The sequence below is a fragment of the Bos mutus genome, chromosome 11, assembly GCF_027580195.1.
Source record: "Bos mutus isolate GX-2022 chromosome 11, NWIPB_WYAK_1.1, whole genome shotgun sequence".
NCBI classification, from domain to species: Eukaryota; Metazoa; Chordata; class Mammalia; order Artiodactyla; family Bovidae; genus Bos; species Bos mutus.
This window is the reverse complement of record NC_091627.1, coordinates 2,118,485-2,134,081: the sequence shown is the minus strand read 5'-3', so window position 1 is coordinate 2,134,081 and position 15,597 is coordinate 2,118,485. Positions and strand designations below refer to the sequence as shown.

The following is a 15,597-nucleotide window of genomic DNA, read 5'->3' as shown; positions in this document are numbered from 1 at the left end:
GGCCGCGGGCCCTCCACCCCTACGGAAGGGGAGATGCCACGTGATCCCACATGGCCAGTGACCAGACGCGCTGCATGGATGACAAAGCTGAGGCTTTTCCATCCTTGAGAGCCTCGGAGACGTGAGCCCAGGATCCCCCTGCCTCCTGACATCACGGGGTGAGAGAGGGCGCCCAGCAGTCATAAGACACCACACGGCCCCACCGCAACGGCAAGCAGGGCCCCCGCGACCCCAGGGGGCAGTCCCGGACAGCAGCGCCCCTCCGAGTTCCTGGTCTGAGCCTAACTTCAGCTGGGGACATGAAGATGCCGCAGACATGGGGGGTCCGGCAGAAGAGCAGCGGGGCGTGGCTGCTAGGGTCTGCCACGCCAGGGTTCAAGTCCCAGCTGCCCTCCTGGCTGACCAGTGGCACGGCCGTCAGCGCTCAAGTGCTTCCAAGCCAGCCCTAAGGACGGAGGAACGGCGCCCACCCTCGAGGATGTGGGGGGCCAGGGGCTCCTGGACACCGGACAAAGAGCTGGGTGACACCAGCCCCTGGGGGGCTCTCCTCGGCCCAGCAGGCCTGGGCTCCACATGGGCATGCGGGACCTCCTGGCCCCCCATTTCAGCCCTGCCAGGCCCTGCCCAGGACGGAGGCCTGGTCACCAGCCCACCTGGCCTCCCTGGCTAGGGAGCCAGATGGGAAAACTGCAGGGGGGCCAACTTGGTGGGTTCCTGCATCCACTGGCAAAGACTCCAGAACCTCTTCCTCAAGGGAGCCCCAGTGGGTGCCCATAGCCCCCCTAAATCAAGAGAAACAGCACAAACTCAAGAGTGAGGATTTCCAGAAGGATCCAGCCCACTCCCATGACCTACACCACTGTGGCTGGGTGGGGACAGCAGGAGGGGCCACAGAAGGAGCAAATGTCTGGCTGGGAGCCCTCCTTGGGGGTCCCAGGTACCCCTGGCAGCACCACACGGGCTGGCTGCAAACGGGGAAACTGAGGCCCGGGGCACTCAGGCCCCCACCACACGGACGAGCAGCCTCCTGGAGCGGAAGCAGGGCCCCCACAGATGCCCATGAGCCCCCGGGATGTGAGTGCCCCCGCTCCAGCCCAGTCGGGGCACGAGCAGGCAACGCCCGCCGTGATCAGGTTGGGAGCAAAGCACCGCCCGGCAGGGGACCGCGGCCTCACGGAACAGGCGGGAGCCTGACTCCCGCTCCCCCAGCGCCAGGCGGGTCCTGCTGGAGCCTCCGGGGCCTCAGAACCCAGCCAGCGCACCTGCATTCCTGCAGCCCCCAGGGTCTGAGATGATGTTCCAAGTCAGACATGACAGCAGCAGGGAAACATGTCAACCTCCCCGGGAGGTAAACTCGGACACAGAGGGCCGTCCCTCAGCGGCAAAGGGCCAGCTGCCGCTGCAAAAACGAGGAAGAAAGCCCACTCCTCGGGGTAGTTTCCTGGGCACGCAGCCGCAACAGAGGAAGGCTGCCCATCACTGGGTTGGCTTCTCCACCCAGCCTGGGAAACGCCTCGGGGCCCCTCGAGGGCTGGGAGGGACAACTGGGGCGGGCGAGGCGGTGCCCAACCCCGGCACCTCCGCCCTGGGCTAGCGCGCTGGAAACAGCTGCTCGACAGTGAGCGGAGAGGCACCTACGTCCACACGGACTGTTCCATGACCCTGGACTCAATGTCAGCGCTCTGGGGGTGACGGGGGTGTGCGGTACGATTCTTTAGAAGTACTCACACTTCAGAGATGGGAACCAAGTCTTAGGAAGAAGACACGTCTGCTCTGTGATCACAGGGCTGGGAGCAGGGCTGAAATGACTGGGGGTCTCTGAGCAGAAGCGGGGCACGCAGGGGGCCTCCACTGCCCCTCCACTGGCCACTGAAAGCCCCCACCTCACAAAGAAGAGGTGAACCCCCTTTCCTCGGGCACTCAGGACCCTGCACCCCCCCACCCCACAGCAACAGTGAGATCTGGGGGGCACAGCCTGCTCCCTGGGGCCCCTGGCCCAAAAGAGGAGACGAAGCCAGGTGTGTGTGGCTGGGGGGTGGGGGGTGGACTCAGGCAGGACGGACCGGGACGCGGTGGGGAAGCGCAGGTGAGAGAGCCCAGAATGCGAGAGCAGATACCAGATGGAGCAGACCTGTGAGCCACCGGGGCGCCCCTTCACCCCTCCCGCATCCCCGGCAGGGCTGGGGGGCGGGTCTCACCTCCTGGGGTACCCAGGCAGGAGCAACACACGCGGCCCGCCCCCACCACGGGCACCGGGGCCTGCCAGGCCCGCTGCAGGGCAGCCTTCCAGGAGACGGGCCGCAGGACAGCGAGGCGGGCACGCTCGGCCCCGGCGTGCGGAGCCTCACGTGTGCCCTGCACGGGGACCTCCGGGCCCCAGCCCCTCAGAGGGGAGAGCAAGGCTGGGAGCACCCCCCTCACACACACACACTCCTCCCAGGGAGAACCCACACACACACACCCCCCTCCTGGGGAGCACCACACACACACACACACACACTCCTCCTGGGGAGCACCCCCCCACACACACACACACACCCCTCCTGGGGAGCACCCCCCCCACACACACACACACCCCTCCCAGGGAACACCCCCCCACACACACACCCTCCCGAGGAGCACCACACACACACACACACACACACACACTCCTCCTGGGGAGCACCCCCCTCACACACACACACCCCCCTCCTGGGGAGCACCACACACACACACACACACACACTCCTCCTGGGGAGCACCCCACACACACACACACACCCCCCTCCCAGGGAACACCCCCCACACACACACACCCCCCCTCCCGAGGAGCACCACACACACACACACACACTCCTCTTGGGGAGCACCCCACACACACACACACCCCTCCCAGGGAACACCCCCCACACACACACACCCTCCCGAGGCACCACCACACACACACACACACACTCCTCCTGGGAGCACCCCCTCACACACACACACACCCCTCCCAGGGAACACCCCCCCCACACACACACACCCTCCCGAGGAGCACCACACACACACACACACACACACTCCTCCTGGGGAACACCCCACACACACACACCTCCCGGGGAGTACCCCCACACATACACGCCCCTCCTGGGGAGCACCCCCCACACACACACACCCCTCCCAGGGAGCCCGCTGCTGGCAAGAAGGCAGCACCATGAACGGGCGAAGGTCAGAGTGAGAGAAGCCTTCCCTCTAAGAGAGGGGATCTGAAACCACCCGGAGCGGAAACGCTCAGACAAACCGCAAAAGCCCTCAAACGCAAGAGGAAACCCAGATGGGTTCAGGCGGGATCCTGCGGGAGGGTTCAGAAAGCCACGCAGCTGGCCCAGCGCGGTGGAGGGGCGGGGGGCCGGGGGTCAACTCGGGGCCACCCCACCCCCTGGAGCCACACACCCACCACTCCGTCACAAGGGACCCTGTGCAGGACACATCCAGCCACGGGTGGGGCAAGGGTGTCCTCAGCTCCGTGGCAGGCAGGCCCCAGAGGTCACAGCCATCTCCCCGCCCCTTCCCAGGGTCCCTGGACCCCAGGCTCTGGGACCTGCCTCCTTCCTCCCTGGGGAACTGGAATCAGAAATAATACACAGAAACTCAGGCCCCGCAGGCTGGCTCAACCAAGAGGCACACATCAAGAGAGGCTGGACACCAGGGCCCTTCAGGCTCCTGGACAAACAAGGGGAAAGTGTGGACCTCTGTCCAGGGGCCACGATGGAAACCGCCCAGAAAACGCAGCTGCAGTGGCAGCTCCGACCCTCCCACTGCAGACAGGACCCAGTGGCCGGAGTCCGGCACTCCTGGGCGGCCTGGTCTCTCCATCTCTCGGGGGTGCTGGGGGGGGGTGGGTTGCCCAACCCAGGGGCTGCTCGCTCACCAGCATTGGGGGACACGCTTTCAGCCATGGCGGGGGTGCGGGGGCGGTGGGCAGCAGGGAGATGGGCATGGTCAGAGGAGGCAGACGGGTGAGGAGTCCCGGGAAGCTCCTAGCTTGGAGGGCATTGGGCCGAGGGGGACTCCCAAGCCAGGATCAGGTTGAGGGGAAGCTGGAGGGGAACATGGGCACTGAGGGCAGAGGTCAGAGGCTGGAAGAAAGCCTGCGGGGGCGCCCCATCCCGGGCGTCACCTCCTCCCCGTCCCCTCTGGCCAGCTCAGACACTGCGGTCTCGCCTCCTGAGTTTGGGGAGGTGGGCCCCCTTTCTGCTTGTGGGGGCCCCCACCGCAATGCTGCCCCATCTCCCCAGGTCCCATCCCGGCATCAGCGGGAGTCACACGGGCTCCACTTTCCGGGTGGGGTGGGAGGCTCAGAGGGGAAAGGGCCCAGGACAGAGCCAGGCTGTGAGCGAGGCCATCCCCCCAACCCCGGAGGCTCCGCATCACGTCCCAGAACGCCCGGGACAGACCCGCAGAGACATAGCAGTGACCCGCAGGGAGGTCAGCCCACCGCCCCAGCGCCTCTGCCTGAAGTGGCCGGGCCTCAGGAAACAGGAGCCGCGTGGGCAGGGTCGGCTTCGGTGACGGACGGAGCCAACTGCCTCCTCCAGAGAGGGGATCCAGGGGCCCAGCGAGGGGCCTCCGAGCAGGTCAGCCAGGCGGGCGGTGGCCCCGCACACCCTGAGCCCTACTGACCACCACCCCAGCCTTACAGGGACGAGTGTCACCACGGCCGCCACCCGAAGGGCCTTGGCCCAGAGCAGCCCAGCCCCGACCAGGGCCCCAGCCCACCCAGGGTCAGGGCGTGACCCCCACAGGCCAGCCCCATCGCATGCACACAGCACCCCCGGGGTTGGCGGGGACCCTAAGGTCCATATAGTCAGAGCTACAGTTTTCCCAGTGGTCACGTACAGATGTGAGAATCAGACAATAAAGCAGGCCAAACGGAGAACTGATGCTTTAGAACTGTGGTGTTGGAGAAGACTTGAGAGTTCCTTGGATTGCAAGGAGATCCAACCAGTCCATCCTAAAGATCATTCCTGAGTGTTCAATGGAAGGACTGATGTTGGAAGCTGAAACTCCAATACTTTGGCCACCTCATGCAACGAACAGACTCATTGGAAAAGACCCTGATGCTGGGAAAGATTGAGGGCAGGAGGAGAACGGGATGACAGAGGATGAGATGGTTGGATGGCATCACCGACTCAATGGACACGAGTTTGGGTAAACTCGGGAGTTGGTGATGGACAGGGAGGCCTGGTGTGCTGCAGTCCGTGGGGTCACAGAGTCGGACACGACTGAGCCACTGAGCTGAACTGGGGCACTGGCCTGGCCCACCAAGTCCTTGGTCCCCTCCTGACGCCCCCTGTCCTCTTGGCTCTGCAGAGCTAAGGCTCCTACTCAATACAGTGTTCCCTGACACCCCATGTTTCTGCCCAGCCCGCCAGCTTACCTGGGGAAGCCAGCCTCCGACCAGCTCTGCTATGGGGTCACTGCTCACAGTGAGGGTCAGGCCAGCCACACCCCCTAACCTGTGTGAGGCTGTCCCCACCCACCTCTCAAACAAACCACCTTTAAGAAAGACTGCCAGAAAACCCACAGAGACGCTGCACCAGCAGTGCATGTCAGGGGCTGAGAAGCTGAAGGGGGCTTCTAGGGGGGTGGGGGACCGGCCACTTGGAGTGGGGTGACGCCAGGGGACACATGGAGGACAGCCTGGCCAGGCCCCACGCTCCTGGGGGGGGGGGACCAGCCTCTCTGGGCCAGCCAGCCCCACAGAGGGTGCGAGGGGTCAGGTGGTCACTGCACTTACCGGGGAGCCTGGCCCCACCTGCAGTCACTGTCACCTGTCCCAACAGCCAACCCCCACTGGACACTGACATCCGTGTGGACAACGCCGGGACCCTGAGCGGGAAGAAGCTCCACACACACCGTGCATCCCAGACCAGACCCGGGCAGTGGCTGCGCCTGCCAGGGCCCTCCCGAGCTCACACCCCAGGCGGCGGCCCTCACGAGGACGCTGACCCTTCGCCCCACCGGACAGGACCCAAGGCCTAGAGGAGCCGGGAGGCTGTGGAACCTGAGCAGGGAGGCGGGCGATTAGGCTGGGACCCCACGACCACTGCCCAATCCTGGGGTCGAGGGGCCACTGGCCCCCACCCCCAGCCCTCGGGGGAGCCCACCGGCGCCAGCCCAGAGCAGCATGTAGCACAGCCCCACCTTGGGAAACCAGGGTCCCCGCACAAGCATGCTCCCTGGGTGCCCACAGCTTTCCAGGGCAGCAGGGGCTCCCACGGGAGGGCTGGCCGGAGCCTGGAAGCCCTGGAGAGGGTCCAGCATGCTCTCCGAGCACGGGGGGCACCCAAGGGCCAGGGGTCCCAGCCGCCACCCCCAGGACCCTTCCCACAGCCCCAGAGTGCACACGTTTACCAAGCACCGCCTGTCCCTACAGGGCGTGGGGGTGCGGGCTCCGACATCAAGGGACTGTCACACAACCATCGGTGTCTTCCCCACCCAGACCCGCAATGGCCCGGCCGGGACAGCCTGCTGGCAGCTGAGACCGCAGAGCACAGGTGGGTGGGGCCTATCTGGGGCGCACAGGCAGCGGGGCCCCAGCTCTGGACCAGCAGCCCTGGCACCCAGCTGGCATCGCCAGGGCTCTGCCCACAGGGCAAGCAGGCTGAGGGCTGGGCAGCACCCCCTCCTGCCCTCTCTTCCCATTTGCACCCGAGTTTCACCCTGCGACACTGTCAGACCATGCTGCCCGCCAGCTCCTCCCAATAACACGGCACGAGGGTCCAGCCGCTTGACACACGTTCCAGCCCCCAGCTACCGGGGACCTCAGCAGGGACCCCAGGATGCCAGCTCCTCACGACGGGGTGGCATCTGGGACACCGGTGCCCCCAGCCCTCCTGAACACGCTCCTGATCACCCTCCTGAACCCAGATTCCAACACTTGCAGGAAAACCCCACTGGGCGCCTGCGGCACCCGGCAACCCAGGTGGCAGCTCCTGAGCACGGGAAGAGTGTTCTCCCAGGTACCTCGTGACCTCCTGAGCAACTCCCCCAGTTCTGCGGCAAGGATGGAGGGGGCGTCCCCCCATGCGTCTGCCAGCTCAGACTCCAGCTCACAAAGAACCTGGTCAGGTTCAGACCAGGTTCTCATGCACAACAGTGAAAACCCGGCCGCAGGAACAGACACTGACCCACAGCGCTGACACAGCAGGGCCTCTGGACACCACCCACCCCGGCCCCGGCCCAGGTAACCATCATCTCCACTTGGAGACCCAGAAACATCCCCCTTGGCCTTTAAGAGCCCAGTGCTTGTCAGAGACAGGGCCATAGGCCCCCAGAGCGGGGGTGCAGGCGCCAAAGGGCTTCATGACTCGAGGGGAAGCTGAGGAGGTTCAACAAGCCGCCCGCCCCATGGACACCTACCTACTGGCACCCTCGATCCAAGTGCCCAGGCCACCCCACGCTGTTATGACACCCGTGGACCCGTCCACAGACACCAGGGAGCAGCGCCCAGGGTGGGGCGGAGGGCGGGCGCCCAGGCAGGGGCTCTCCTGGGACAAGCTTCCAGCAGACAGGTGTGCGCCCAGCTTTCTGCCACATGTCACTAAAGTTCCCTTTGAAGGCAAAGAATGCTGACTAGACACTGGCCACTGGTTCGGGGTCTATGGGGCCTGACGGGTGCCCTATCCCTTTACAAGTCCGCTATCAGTCAAGTAGACCAGAAAGGAGGACCGTCCTATTCAGCCACCCACAGACCACCCGGAGACTGGCAGTGGCGGTGGTGGGGGGGGAGGGGAGGGGTGGGGGGGGAGGGGAGGGGGGGTGTTGCCTGCAGAGCCGTTTCCCACATGCACCCGGGCAAACGCTCCCTGGGGGCCCCCCACTCCCCACCTGGGCCAGCTCCCCCTGGCCCCACAGGATAAGCACTGCTCTCCAAGGAGAACAGGACCCGCCAGTGGTGGGTGCAGGGCCAGGCTGGCCGGGGCGGCGTCCTGCACCAACCACTCCACTGCGATCGGTGGCGGGGGGGCCAGCGCTCCCCAGAGAGCCTCTGCCGCCCAGACCCAGGAAATGGCCGTGCACAGCGCCGGGCGCGGGGCGCAGGGCTCGGGCGGCTGGCAATGCGCCAGGCTGGAGGAAGAGGGCGCAGGAGGCGCGGCTGGCCGCGGCGGGCGCTGTCTACCCCGCCGCCCACCCCCCCCCCCCCCCCCCCCCCGCAACCACACACACTTTCACTTTCTGCCCGCGAGTCCGGCCGGCGCAGCTTATTTAACAGATCGCCTCCGGCCCTCCGAGCTCACTTTCCAAGCGCGCGCGGGCTGTTGTGGAGGGAAAGCAATTACTCCACTTTATAAAAACAAAACAAAAATCGACCGGTGCCGCCTGGCCCTCCTTCCCCGGACCTCCCCGCGGCGGGGCTGGGGCTGGATCGAAGCTTCCGAGGAGCTGCTGGGGCGAGATTCCAGAGGCCTGCCCACCCGCCCTCGGGTTACCAGAAAGGTCAGGGCAAAACAGCCCACTCCGCCCCGCGTCCCCTCCCGCCCCAGACGCCGTGAGCCCTATCTCTCCGGATCTGTAACCGCGAGCACACATCAAGGCCTCACGACAGAGAAGGGCAAACACACAGCTTTATTTGCAAATAAGAGGCCGGACTCCCGGCTGCGGGAGGATGGTGGAGGGGGGAGGGAAGCGGGGAGGTCCCTAACTCCTGAGGCCGGACCCTAGCAAGGATTCAGGCCTTTTCTTCACTCCCTTGAAAGCCAACCTCTCCCCCAGGAGAAATGCCGTCCAGGGACTCAGGAAAAGAACCCCCATTTTAAAGAAAGAGTCAGGAAGAAAACCTACAAAACAAGGTTAAAAAAAGAAAAAGAAAGACAAACTTTTTCCTCCGTTCTTACTTGGAGGGGCACAGCGATCCCTTAAGTTACACGCCTTCCGCTGCCCCCAGCCCGTAGTTTGCCCAAGGATACACAACAGCACCCCCCAGCACCATTAACTTTGCAGCCACAACCCAGGGAACACACGGGGAGGAGCCCCAGTTGTGCGCTTCTGGGTAGAAAGCTTCCAGCCAAAATGAAGGATCGCAGGACAGTCAGGGACTGGGCCCAATGGCGGGAACCCGCAGGGTGGGCCACGGGGCCGCGCCCGGGGGGTCTGCTGGCGGACCCGTGCCGTGCTCCCACTTTCGTCTTTCCAAAACCGCCCCTGGCCCCAAGGGAACAGGAGGCGACCCAAGGCCTCCACCCCCCGGCCCTGACCCCGACGAGCAACTGGCGGAGAGGACTCCCCCGAGCCCCACCTTTACTCTCGGGGAGCCCACGAGGGCCGGGAGAGCCGTGTGAGGCCTGGGGTGAGCGCTTCTCCCTGATGGGCTTGTGCCGTGCTGTCAGGCCAGGGCCCAGCCCAGCTCCTCCCGCTCCAACTCGAGCTCGCCCGTTGTAAGAGCTTTTCACGCTGTTTTCAAAACGGGAACTGGGTCTCCTCCTCCGGGCTGCAACGACCCAGCAACTCCAAAGGGTTCAAAGTCAGCTCGGGCCGCTAACTCTGAAGGCAGCGGCCTCCACGCCGCGCCGCCGGCCTCGCCCCCCGCCCCAGCCGCGGCGACAGCCCCCGCGCGAGCCCAGCGGCCAGGGACCGAGGCGGGCCGGGCGCGCGCGGGCAAAGTGGCGCCGAAGCGCTACCTTCCCCTCCGCGTCCTCCCCGATCCCCCCTTCGAAAGATGGCGGGCGGAGGAAAGGGGGGGAAAAAATCCTTTCCGTGAGGGAGGGAGCGCGGGAGGTCGCTGGCGCAGGGCGCGCGGGCCGTGCCAACTCCAGGCTGCGCGCCCCGGCCGCGGCGACGCCCCCGAGCCCCGGACGCGGGCGGCCGGGAGGGCGCGGGCGGAGGGCCGAGGGGAGGGGTCCGCGCCGCCGCCGCGACCCCGGGCCGCCGCCGCGCTTTGTTGCATCGTGGCCGCGCACAAAGGCGGCGGCGGAGACGGCGGCCCGGGTGCCAGGCTCCCCGGCCGCGCCGGCGGCCTGCGCGGGGCGCACGGGGCCGCGCTCCCCGGCCCGCCCGGCCCGCCTCCGCCCGCGCCGCCCGCCGCCCCGCTCGCGCAAAGAAGCAAAAGAAAGGCGTACTTGGCCTCGGCGGCTCCAGCGGCCGTCCCCTCCCGGCCCGCGCGGCCGGCTCCTCTTTGGCTCGCCGGCCCCGGCAGCATAATAGACGCGCCGGAGCCGAGCAGGGCTCATGCGCTGCGCCGCGGCGCCTGGCGGGAGTCGTAGTCCGCGGCCGGGCCCGCGCCGGGGCCGCCCAGGGGAGGCCGCGGCGCGCGGACTACATGTCCCGGCCCCGCCGGCGCCCCGCCCCGCCCCGCGCGCCCCCGCCCGCCGCCCGCCCCGCCGACCCGGCCGCGAGCGGGCCCGGCCCGAGGGGCGCGCGGGGGCGGGGTGCGGCGCCGGTGGCGACTCGGAGACCCTGCGCGACGCCCCCGCGCCCACTCCGGCGCAGGGGACACGCGCCTCTGGGCGTATTTCCTGGTGCCCAAGGAGGCGCGCAAAAGGCGGGAGGACGGCCAGCGCCCGCCTGCTTCTCCCACCCTCGCCCGAGGACCCCCGAGTCAGTGGGGCCGCCCTGGAACCCCAGGCGCGCACGGTCTGGGCGGCGCGCACCTGCCGGGCGCCCATGTTTGTAAACAAACCGCGCGCCTAATTAGCCTGGCGGGGGCGCGCGCGCGGGAGGGCGGGGGCGGGGCGTCGGCGCGCGCGCGCGCAGGGGCGGCCCCGCCCGGGGAGGAGTCGCGCTCGGCCGCGCCCCCATCTACCCACCTCCTGCCAGCCCGCCCACCTCCTGTCCCCGTGTCAGGCTAGGGCCTGGGCGCTCGAGTTCTTGGTCGTGGGAGAGGGCACCAAGTCCCTCGTGCTGGCGAGGAGCAGGGGACGTTCCCGGCTCTGCCCGGGGACCTTCCCCCGCGCCAGCCTCTTTCCCTATGAGAGGCAGGAATGAGATCAAAGGTCCCTAGGCTGGGATTTCAGCAGCGGGCCCCAAAGGTAAAACCTGTGAGCCCTAGCCCTTTTCTGTATTTTGAAAGATTCAGCTCCTGGACACGTTTGAGATCTTTTTTCTGGGGGGTGGCAGTTCCTCCTGTGTACACATTAAGTCGATTTTTATCTAGCTCCAACCTAAAGTAGGCTGCCCTGGTGGCTCAGAGGGGAAAGCGCCTGTCTGCAATGCAGGAGACCCAGGTTCGATCTCTGGGTTGGGAGGATCCCCTGGAGAAGGAAGTGGCAGCCCACTCCAGTATTCTTGCTGGAAAATCCCATGGATGGAGGAGCGTGGTAGGCTACAGTCCATGGGGTTGCAAAGAGTCAGACACAACCGGGCCACTTCACTTTCACTTTCATAACCTAAAGTGGATACTTTGCCTGTACTAGTGAAAGTGAAAGTCACTCAGTAGTGTCGGAGTCTTTACAACCCCATGGACACGGGACGGGTAGCCATTCCCTTCTCCAGGGGATCTTCCCAACCCAGGGATCAAACCTGGGTCTCCTGCATTGCAGGCGAATTCTTTACCAGCTGAACCACAAGGGAAGCCCTTCCATATGTTAAACCCCCATGGAAAGTCAAAAGCATAACAAGTTTTCCTTGGTACCTGCTGATCCTGCCAATTGCGAGGTGGAGTTTCCCTGTGTGGGCTGGATCCTTCCCAGGCCCCTGGGGTCACTGGGTTTGTTCCAGGTTGAGCCGGAGTGCTGCTGCCTGCGTTTGCAGGCGTCTTTATAAAGTCAACGTTAAAGCGGACACCGACTCCGCTGAGCGGGTGCAGCCCCACACCCACCCAGCACAGGCCTTCTGCACCTGGCTTACAGGTGAGGAAACCCTGGGCGCTGAAGTGTCCGTGGAGCACAGAGGGCTGAGACGCCAATGCCTCGGCTCCGGGGAAATGCAGCTTGTAGAGGAAGCCAAAACCTTCCCCCACCCTCCCAACCGTCCCTTTCCCGGGAACCCCGGACTTCTTACACCCCGTGGGGACAAGGCTCTGGCTGGGGAAGACCTTAGCCTCTTTGGTTTATAAAGCATGAGAAGGTTGGAGAAGGGAGGTGAGGACCTGCCGATGAACTCCTTTGGAACTACCATCCCGGTCACATCTTTTCCACAGCCCCACCTTGGCACCCCAGTTTACAGACTTCTGTTCTAGTCATCGCCTTCCTGCCCCCTGGCTCTCATCCTCGTGGATATTTTGGGCTCTCTGGGCATCAGCATGACCCACGTTTCTGCTGAAGAAGATCCCACCCCACTCCTCCTGAGGCCGAACAAAGAGCCTCTCCACCTTGTCCAGACCTTGCAGGGACTTGGATGGCACATACACAGAAGCCATCCCTGACCAGCCAAGCTGACCAGGCTGCAGGAGACTGTCCTCCTCCTCTGGTCTCCCACTGACCAGAGGAGTCCCTCCCAGGAGTCTAGCAGGAGCCTGGGACAGCCCTGAGCACCTGGGTCTGGTCCTCCTCCTCTGGTCTCCCACTGACCAGAGGAGCCCCTCCCAGGAGCCTAGCAGGAGCCTGGGACAGCCCTGAGCACCTGGGTCTGGTCCTCCTCCTCTGGTCTCCCACTGACCAGAGGAGCCCCTCCCAGGAGCCTAGCAGGAGCCTGGGACAGCCCTGAGCACCTGGGTCTGGTCCTCCTCCTCTGGTCTCCCACTGACCAGAGGAGTCCCTCCCAGGAGTCTAGCAGGGCCTGGGACAGCCCTGAGCACCTGGGTCTGATGGAGCAGCGCTGGTTCTGGCTCACTCACCCACAGCAGACAGAGCTCAGCCAACTGACCTTCCCTGAGGCTGGAGAAGTCTCTAGGAAGGAGACTCAGTAAAAGAAACGTGACCAATGCTCACATTTGAGAACTCAGCCCCTGGGCTAACGACCCCTCAGGCCCAGTGAAGAGTCCCCTCCCCGAGGCTTCTTGGGGAGGCTGGCCCTGAGCACCCCCACCTCCGCTGGCTCCGTCCTCCCCCTCCCAAGGCTCTCGTAGCTTCGACACAAGCGGCTGGGCCTCCGTGTGCCTGGGACACAGACACTTAATCTCCCCAACCGGGGTTTCCTCGTCTGTCAAAGGAGGATAAAAATAGGACCTGATCCTGCAGCTGCGGAAGGAGAAAGGCACGTAGAGGGCGAGTGGGCCCCCGGTCCGCCTCGGTTGTGGCTCCCCTCTCTGGCCTGGTCTCTCACTTAGGCTGCACATTGATCGTCTGCACCCTCAGGGAGTGTGGCAGCTCCCTGAGAGCAGGGCTCCAGGCCCCCCACGCCCTACAAGAGATCCAGCACGTCGTGGCTGTGTGAACAACCCTTCCTGCACCTCTGACCCCCTCTCCAGCCTCCATCTGCGAAACTCAGGGCAGCCAGACCCCCAGCAGCTAAGGCAGCTGCCCCGTCAGCCCAACAGGAGCCCTGCAGACCTAAAACCACGGCCCTAAAGCTTGCACTTGGCCTTGATTAAGCCCTTGCCCAGGGCCTCAGCGGCTCCCTGCTGCAGTCTCCCCACCACATCCCTGGAGACCCCAGTCAGCAACGCCGTTGGTTCATAGTTGAGTCAATACACAAGTCTCTTAAAAGTTTAGTTATTGTGTGTCCTTGCAGAGGACGCAGAACAACTAAGGAAAGGGAATCTCTGTCTCCCCCCGGCACAGGCTGAGCCCTGGTGGAGGGGGGCAAGGGTGTCTACTCATGCAGTCCTGTGTTGACCGTTTAGGGTGAGCCAGGTGCTGGGGCGAGAGGTTTGCATACGTCATTTCACTGACTCGCTGGTTTTAAGGGGTAGGGACAATTATGCAGGTCTTCCTGGCAAGGGATCAAGCCCAGGTTTGCGGCATTGCAGACAGATTCTTTACCATCTGAGCCATGCGGGGAAGCCCTCAAAATGGAGGCGCCGTGAGGTTAAATTACTAGCTTGAGCACAGTTTGAACTCGGGAGGAGTGGGGTGGGGGTTCACATTTCACCCCCAAAATACGTTCCAGGAGCCTGCATTGTGGTAGGGGGATGAGGTGTGTGGGGGCAGCAAGCACCCCAAGTCCATCAGCTAGCCCTCTCAGAAAAGCACTCGGAGCCCCCGGGACGGGATGACACTCGGTGAGCGTTCTCACTTCTGCTTCCCGCCCCCCTCCAGTGGGGGGTCACCGGCCACATGAAGGTGACTGCAGAGAGTCGGTCAGGGCGAGGAGTCTCGGTCTGCCCGGCTGTGAAATGGGTCAGTAAGCACCTGCCTCGTGGGACTGTTGTGAGGGTAGACGCAGCGGGTGTTTTCATTCTCGACACGGCCCTACACATGCATTTGTGCATTTGCCGCCCTCCAACCCCACCCCGAGGTGCTGGTGAGGGAACCATGCCCCACCCTCCCGATTCCTGGCTCCGCACACACAGGAGGGGACAAGACAAGGCACCGGCTGTCTCGAGCCGACACGCTCCCAAGGATGCACAGAGTATCATAAATAAGACACGTGGAGTGCCTGATGCTGCTTGATGCTATGGAGGAGAATCAAGCCAGCAAGGGAGCCAGGGAGCTGGGCTAGTGGGCTCGTGGCAGCCAAGTATGGGAACTAGAATTGTGGGTGATTTTATTCTTCTTCTTAACCAGTTTTCCCCATGGCAAACAGTCGTTGCTAGGGCTTCCCCAGGTGGCGCTAGTGGTAAAGAACCTTCCTGCCAACACGGCAGACGGGTGCAAGAGACATGGGTTTGGTCCCTGGGTCAGGAAGATCCCTGGAGGAGGAAATGACAACCCGCCCCAGTCTTCTTGCCTGGAGAATCCCATGGACAGAGGAGCCTGGAGGGCTAGGGTCAATGGGGTCACAAAAGAGTCGGACATGACTGAAGCGACTCAGCACACATACAATGACAACTGAGTTTTGTTTGAAGAAGCGGTCATGTGGTACAAAGGAGAGAGGCGAGGCCCGCCCAGTGCTGCAGTCCCTGGGGCTTCCGGAACCCTCGCTGAGAGTTTAGGTGCCCGGGCATCCCTGGGCTCTGATGGCTTACAGGACGATGCAGCCAGCCCTCCGGGCTTTATTTACACCCAAAGAAAAGCTTTGTGCTTTGATGTCCTGGGGCTCCAGGGCCCTGTCTGTGTCCCCTCTCTATTTCCTCTGCTTCTGAGAAGGAACCTCAAGGCTATAAAATAAGTGTGTCGGAAATGATTGAAGACGTAAAATAATTTTTAAAAGACTAACAAAAAAATCTGGAAATTTGGGGGGAAAAAATCCTAGAACTGATAGAAATTTTTAAAAAAAACTAGGCTATGTGGAAATTTAAAACTCAGAGGAAGGGACAAATAACAGCTTAGACAAAGCTGAAGAGAGAATTAGTTCCCCAACCATAATGAAGCTTAGGGGAGCAAAGAAATTATTGTAGAAATTGGAAAAGTCTGTTAAGAAAGAGGGGAGAGGCACTAAGTCATCCGTCCAAAAGGATATTCAGACGAAGAGAGTTAAGAAAGGGGTGAAGGGATGTTTGAATGTCTAAGAGGTGAGACTTGGGGGCTTCCCGGGCAGTCCAGCGGGTAAGACTTCCCCTCCCAACACAGGGGGTGCAGGTTCCGTCCCCAGTCAGGGAGTGAGGATCCCACAGTGCCTTACGGCCAAAGAACCAGAACGTAGAACAGAAGCAAT

The 15,597-nt window shown here is 63.8% G+C and overlaps 1 protein-coding gene across 2 annotated transcripts in view; it reads right to left on the bottom strand.

The window, feature by feature from the left end:
• The window catches only part of BRD3 (bromodomain containing 3), a 38,266-nt gene extending 28,033 nt beyond the window's left edge, over positions 1-10,233 (bottom strand). The window contains exon 1 of one of the 2 annotated variants that reach the window (XM_070378682.1): positions 10,083-10,233. The gene's annotated coding sequence lies outside the window, so the exon portion shown is untranslated. The remainder of the gene's footprint in view (positions 1-10,082) is intronic. The other variant, XM_070378681.1, reaches the window with a different exon arrangement.
• Between the last annotated feature and the right edge of the window lie 5,364 nt (positions 10,234-15,597).